Source organism: Tubulanus polymorphus, chromosome 10, assembly GCF_964204645.1.
Source record: "Tubulanus polymorphus chromosome 10, tnTubPoly1.2, whole genome shotgun sequence".
Taxonomy (NCBI): Eukaryota; Metazoa; Nemertea; class Palaeonemertea; order Tubulaniformes; family Tubulanidae; genus Tubulanus; species Tubulanus polymorphus.
The window spans coordinates 8,569,885-8,577,575 of NC_134034.1; the positions used below are offsets into that span (position 1 = coordinate 8,569,885).

The 7,691-nt window shown below is 36.0% G+C and overlaps 1 pseudogene; it reads right to left on the minus strand.

The window, feature by feature from the left end:
• Positions 1–684: 684 nt before the first annotated feature.
• LOC141911554 (uncharacterized) lies at positions 685–5,648 on the minus strand (annotated as a pseudogene).
• Positions 5,649–7,691: the final 2,043 nt, after the last annotated feature.

Genomic DNA, 7,691 nt, shown 5'->3' on the forward strand with positions numbered 1-7,691 from the left:
TCAGAGCTCCTTTCTCACTTACTTAGCTGGATTATCAATGGATTGGCTGAGAGTGTTTCGTCAAAGTCTTCTGCTATCGCGTGTACTTTCCTGATTACACTGGTGACTTTTTCTTTGAATGCCATTGCGAGTAAAGGTAGTGCAGAATGAATTCCATCAAATTCAAAATCATTGATACCATTGACATAAGTTTTCTTTAGATACGCATACAAAGACCTACTCCTTGCGAGTACGTTTTCTTCCATGTTTTTGAAGTCAACACGTGTAATGTATTTGCAATATTTAAAAAATAGGGAAGTTCAAACAAATGTGGCCATTTGCATTTCAAAGCTGTAGTTGGCATGCTAACCTTGATATCAGCTTTTATAAGGTCAAAAGATTCAGTTATTAGTTGTTCTACGACGTTTGAAATTTTTTCTCCATCATTGTAGAGATGAGATAGTTTTAGTCGCTTTTCATCGACGATAACATGACTTTCCAGTGGTTCGCGTTTTCGTTTAGAACAAGAACTACGGTTTTCGTTATCACGATGATTTTCCAATGACCTTATTTTGCTCTCTTGTCCGTCAGAAATAAGTTGGTCTCCTAAGAAGAGGGAAAATGCCTTGTCATATTTTGCAACTAGCTGCGCAGCAATTTTTTTTAAATCTTTCCTCCCAGGCTTCTCGTCGTTTTTTTCTGGTTTTAAGATCGTCCCATAAAATTCGCATCAGATGAGAACGATCTCTCGATGACGGTCTCGCCCCGGCAGCTAGTATTGTGATGCCTTGGGGTATCTTGTGCCAGGGAATCGTGTATAGTGATTATCTTCACATGTAGGTTCTTGAACAGCGTATCACTCGTTGAAGCCAGGGATATAGAGCAACTGGGATCCTGGTACTCTACAATGAAAATATGAGATGAAATAACTTCTTAATCAATCATTTTTCATCTTTGACCGATAAGACTTATTAAATCTGAATGAATAATCCATCAAATAGATGGAATTCTTTTTCAACTTGCCTAATAGTCCGAGTTTACTATTCATCGTGCAGAACTGAAAAACATCCTCGTCTAGTTCTACTTCTTCGTCTACCAGACATATTTACACATCTTCTGAATGGATCCGAACTTTCTTAGCAACTAGCAAAATATTCATAGGAAATGATTGAATACTTTCATTTCAAAATAAATACCACATTATTTTTGTATAGCTACAAAAATAGCTTTATAAACTTACCATTAACAACAAATTCACCATAACAGGTACCCCGTCTAACCGCAATAGTCCTTTCCTTTACCATCAATTTTAGGAAATCTCCATTCGCTAATGCACTGCATACGACCTAAAAGTCAAAATATACAATACACTACTTGTTTTAAGAAGAATTGAGCTCAGAACATTCATGATGGACGTACCCGCACATCTTCCGTTTTGGCAGTCTTTGAATCATTTTTATCCTCTGTCCAATATGTGTACGTATAGTTTGTATCGAATGGTTCGCCAAATGGCAAAGTCCAAAATATAATTCCTAGTACATGTATGTAGACACCGCATGCTTCAATGTAACCACTTCTGTATCACCAGACATTATGTAAGAAGGTAGTGTGTGATAATCCAACAAACCATCAATTCTTACACAGCTGAGCTTATCGGTTGAGTCTAGTTTGTGTACCCCGAATCGACGAATGTAAATGGTGTTTGTTTTCTTAACAATACAATAGGGTTCATTATTTTCTTTTACGAGCAAAAGAATGATTTTTCCAAGCACAATACCTTTCTCCGATGACGATTCCAAAACTACATACATGTCATGTTTGTATAAGGTGTTATTATATATAATTTCATTGCTAACAGAGCATATGCTTGTATTTGGTATCTTCAATCGAACACATTGCACAATTTCCCGACTATACAATGTTTCTGAAAAAGCTACAGTTTTCTCATAGGTTAAGGCCTGGCCAAACAAATTGCTTGCAGAATAGTAGGATTGCAGAAATTGGTGTTTCTCAGATAATGTCAGCAAAATATTCTTAAAATTCAGTGCACGCCGAGCAACTTTTTTGAAATATGAGTGCTTCGACTCCATGGGAATTGTCTACACTCGAATTAACGGTCCAAACTGAAGCGTCAACGTGGTGTTATGCGATAAGAAGTGGTGTTTTGGTTTAATTCGACTTTCAGCAAAGTATTGTATTCTTAATTCGATGTAATCACGAATTAGTGTATCCATTATATCAATCATATCATGGTTTAGGCAAGGAGCACATATAATTTCAACAACCTCCTTCAACGAAATGAACAGTTGCCAAATTTTGTCTGTCCAATCAATTATAGAACTTTCTAAGATAATGGGTAAATGGCGCAAAAGCACCCAATTTTGGATTGCACCTCCTGATATCTTAAGACCTTCCTTTTTATTCCATGATATTGCTGGACGGTCAAGCGCATCGTTGCCCTTTATTTAAAGCTTTTAATTTTTCTTAACAAATCTACAACTTTAAACCATTTTTTCTTGACGAGATCTAAAATCAATTTAAGGTCATAAACGATAATGCCTTCAAATACGTCGTGCGCCAGACATGGACGAAGACCAGGGTTACAAACATGATAATATTCTAGACTATTCAAAACAGAATTCACTTTAATTCCCTGGTGAAAGACCAAATCTCCATCCTTCAATATTTCAACGGAGGCATTATAATTAGCAGACGTTCTTTCTGGTCTTTTTGTCATACTTCAGGATGACGTTCATGCGGTTCAGGATGTACAAAGTTGGTATCACTGCTGACGTTGAAAAAGCCTCCTTACAGGTTGCTTTAGATGAATCCCAGAGAGATGTGACACGATTTTTTTGGTTGAAAGACCCACAGATACATGATTTAGAAGATAACATACAGTGTTATAGATTCTGTCGTGTCCCTTTGGGGGTTATATCAAGTTCGTTTATCCTGGCAGTCGTGATTGATCATCACATGAAAATGGTTAACAGTGAGATGTCTAAGAAGATAAGAGAAAATATGTATGTCGATAACTTGGTAACAGGAGCTGATAACATAGATGACGCACGGCTCTACAGCTCTTCTACGAAGTTTTTCATCATCAAAGGGTTTCATTTTTCCGGTCATGAATTCTGCTGTGCTGGTACTTGCCCTTTGTAGAAATTGAATTAATTCAGTGATGTATTTTGTAATTTCTAATATATGAATCTGTCTGTCTTCGATTACCCTCCAAAGGGGAGCAGTTACTAGTTTGCTGATCAATCCTAAGGCTTTGCAGCCTGCGATGTTTTCGTTGATTTTGAGATCAGCGAGGACAGATCTTTGGAGTCGATTTTTTGAGCCGGTTGATTGAAGATATTCAGTCATCTTTTTGTGTAGGAAATACACAAAACCTCCATTGAAGAATATAATATTGAATCTGTTGCCTCTAAATGGTACTATAGGTATTGACCGCATTCCGTTGTCTTTTAAGAAATCATCTACGAAAATCTTGAATTGCCCATACGCCCCAGACTTCTCATCTCCGCCACGAGAAAAAGCTTTCGCTGCTGTCCGTATTAAACGGATGACTCCAGGTTCATTTGGTTGGATTATTTGTGGGCCACATGTTAATTTATCTGGTGTTTTGGTATTTTCCAGTTCCATGATTGTTGTTTGAGTGACTTCAGCAACTTGAACAAAGCTGTGAAGTCCACAGAAGAAATTGTTTAGAGTTTCGATCGGTTTTCTGTCATCCGATGAAAGAGAATCCAAGTTACTGACCACGACAGGTAAAATATTCTTCCGGTAATTTTCTAGAAGTTCATGCCATTTTAATCTGTTGCTGCTCTATCAGACATAGTATTCCTGATGTTACTTAATACTAGTTTTCCAGCGTTGTTGTTGGTTGCCGTACTCTGATCGTCTATATCTTGGAGGACTCCTTGGAATGCATAAAATGTGTCATTGGCTGATTTTGTTGCCAGGTCTCTGACACCAAGAACCCAGTATCGTTGATCAGAGTCAGTTGCGTGATATCCGATATACTTTTCTCCAAATTTTGATGTTTCATCCGAGTACAGGGTAGTTTGAGATTTAGTCGAGAATTCTTCGCTTAGCTGTTTTTGTGAGAGCCCGAGTCGTTCAATGTTCATATTTCGAATTGTTTTTTTCAGATGGTAATTTTGATGGAGTTTTATCGATGAATTGTAAACAGGCGGTTATGACTGGTCCGATATGGGTGATACCTACATGTTCCTTCAATAGTTTGTATATCAGTTGCCGAAATTTGGATGAATAGCAGTTACTTTCCAGATCGTATGTTTTGACTGTGTCTTCATTGAATTCTTTGATTTGATCTTCTAGTTTCTTGATTTTTTCCGCGAGCTGTAAATTTTCTTCTTTCAGTTTTTCATTTTCTGATATAGCATTATCGAGGATTTCGTTTTGTATGATTGGAACAGTTGTTTCATTCGCATTCTTTGTATATTTACAACGATAGTATTGTTCCCGTGCGGCTGTTCTTTTTAGGGTTGACTTAGTTGACTGTAATCTGTATGTTAGGGACTTGTTTTCGTTTCCATAGATAGTGAGTTTCTTAACTGATTCATTTAGTTTCTCCTGTGTATTCAAACTTGATTGACGGGTTGAACATGGTAAGACGTTTTCTGATGATGACAGAGTGGTTGATGATGGGGATGATGCTGATGGGGCTATACCTGATGTGGTTGACGCTGATGGTGGAAGTTTGAATTCTTTTTCTAACCAGTCTTCATACTCTAATTGATTTCCGACGCGATGTAAACTTTTTGCTCTGTCACTGTTCGATTTTATTAGTCTACGAATGGACGATTCTAAACTCTTGGTAAAACACTGGTTAGCAGATGGAATCGTGTTCTGAATGTACAGTAGTGTAGTGTTGATTTTGCCATGATCTTTATAATGTTTGATAATGTCGTGAATTTTCAAAGCACGACCGGTATCCATATTACTGAAAAAAAGATAAAAGATCATTCATTAATATTTTCATCCGTTTTGTTTTTTATTTGGCACTGCTCATAGTATTTTTCTTTTTGGTTTGTTCGAAGGGCTTGTATAAGAATAATGTTTCCAGTCTTCAAGTCAATTTTATTAATCGTAGAAACACTTAGGCCTGATTAATTTGGTCTCAACATGATTTGTATTAATGCCTAATTTCCTCGTAATTTCACTTTCTTGTGATATGATATAAATTTAAGAATGTCTGTAAATTTGTATATGTTTGAATATTATATGTATGTGAAATAAAAGTGTGAGCTTGGGAGATTCAGAATGTGTAATTTGGTGGCTCTTTGTTTGAGTAATACCTGTGTGAATATTCCTGGAAATGTCAAAATCCACGTGCAATTGTTTACGTTTGATGCGCCTATTATATTGATCGCGCGGCACCGACCGGCCTGTCAATATTGGCTTCGCGGAAAAATGCGCGACATTGGAACTTAAATTTGTTTCATTCGATGACAAAAAACATTACAAAGATCAATATTGTTTGTGAAGTTTTAGCGAGGAAATATTAATTTCATTCAATTTTTCATCTTAATTCCGAAAATAGTAGTGCAAAATGTACTCACCGTTCGTTGATGACCTATTTCTTGCATTGATTTTTGACATTTCGCAAAAATATCAGCCTACATTAGCAGACGCGTCATCTTTAACCTTGACATGTCAAAATATTTTCCCAGAATCCCTTTCGTAACATGCCAGAACCAATGGAATTGCCGTCGATTAAAAACGTAAACAAAAAAAATGGCCGACAATGTGCGCGATCGACGTGGAATTTACCTTGTGTTTAACGGACTATAAATCTTAATAAAAGGAATGCAAACGATTTGTGTACATTTAGACCGTAAGTTAAGATTGTATTCTATGATTAGTGACCTTTATTTTCATACAAATCTGGATAAACAGCCGGATGGAGACGGATTAAAATTTGGTCTCGCTCCATACTGGCAGAATATAAATCCAATATGGCGGACATCGGTTCCTATTCCTAAAGAAGCCCAGAAATACCTCAGGAAAAGGCCTAGAAATTTATTTAGTCAAATGAAGTACATTTATTTGAACTGGATCCAGTCTGGCCTACCACCATACCAGATATTTATTCTTTCATTTTTAGTACGATTAGTACCGACCGTTAGGGATGTAAATTTGAGTACCGCTGCCGGTATGTCTGCTGAGCAAGCCACTGGTAAGTATATCAAATTTTTTAAACTTGAGATTAAGTTTAAGACAATATGAAAACATTTTAATGCACTATCTTTCACTTTTTACAGTATAAAAAAAGCGCTCAGTCAACCTCACTACTAAGCAAGGCGCCCATTCAAGAAAGAAGTACTTCGGAAGTTCAAGAAAAAAGCGTAGGAGTGAGTCTTATATAATCTATATTTTTTGGAATGTTTTTATTAAAGAATTAAAATTCATTACACATGTTAGAAATTACGTTTGTTCGTTAGTTGATTGTGAGGTTACAGAATTACTAACATTTGCAAACTTTTCTCTCATATATTAGATGCGAAACATGAGACAAATATTTTTCTTTTCTCTCAAAAAGATAAATGTAGAGAACTATAACTGATTCAGCTTAATTCAACACATATTTCATCCAAATAATGAAGGTCTTTGAAAGGACCCATTTTTACAATCGTATTTATTCTTCCCTCTTAACATTTCCCTAGGAACAAAAAATAGGGACATAGTTGCAAATTCAACATTTGAAGAAAGCCAGAGTAGTGAATTTACGGAAAGAGAGGATGCAATAGAGGAAAGCTCGACTAATGACGACATTTTGCTGGAAAGTACACTCGAGATATCTGCTGTTTATGCGCACTCTGGTGTAGATTTGTCTGATATTGATGATAATGATATCCTCCAGTGTAGTGATCTAAATTCGGTTTCCTTATGTTCATTATCACCTGTTAATTCTCATTGTCAATGTTCTTGTCATCCTGATTTGATAACCATAAAAGAGAAAATCACGAATTCTCCGACCAAATTCGACTGAAGAATAAAGAAATTCAAAATTTAAAAGCGAAACTTGAGCAAATTTATTCACAAGATTTATTAAAAATTGACACAGATTCATCAAACTTAGAAACATTTGAAGGTACTCCCCTTGTTACTAGTTTTCGCAGTAAAAGCAGTTGTTACACCAAATTAGAACATCCAACAATTAATTCTAGTTCAGCCTCAAAGAAAACTCTAGACTCGAGAGCAAGAAAACTTTAACTTGTTTTGGATAAATTATCCTCTATTTCATCGTCAGGCAATGATATGGCTGTAACATTATCTTGTTTCATGAAAAGGTATCCTGATTAAGTCAAAAAGGCTCTGTCAAAAAGGCTCTTGGCCGGTATCGCAACTGTAAATCAGTTAGATCCAACTCAAGTCATAGAATTGAAATTAAATTTGAGACTACCGATGAATAAGTTACTTGAACTTAAAAAAATCTTGAAACATTACAATATTCAGATTTTTCCGTCTAGTCGAAATATTAGACAAGAGCTTGAAGCCAGACAAGAGTCGCTCTCGACAAACATTGAAGCTGGTGAAATAGAATTGGAAATTAATAGCAGAACTCATGAAAAGCAATTGTCAGCGTTTGTTTCTGTGACATCAATAGAGCTATTAATACAAAAGTCAGTAGAAAAACTGATAATGAAAAATCAGTTAAATAGGTCCCCAGAATTTCATGA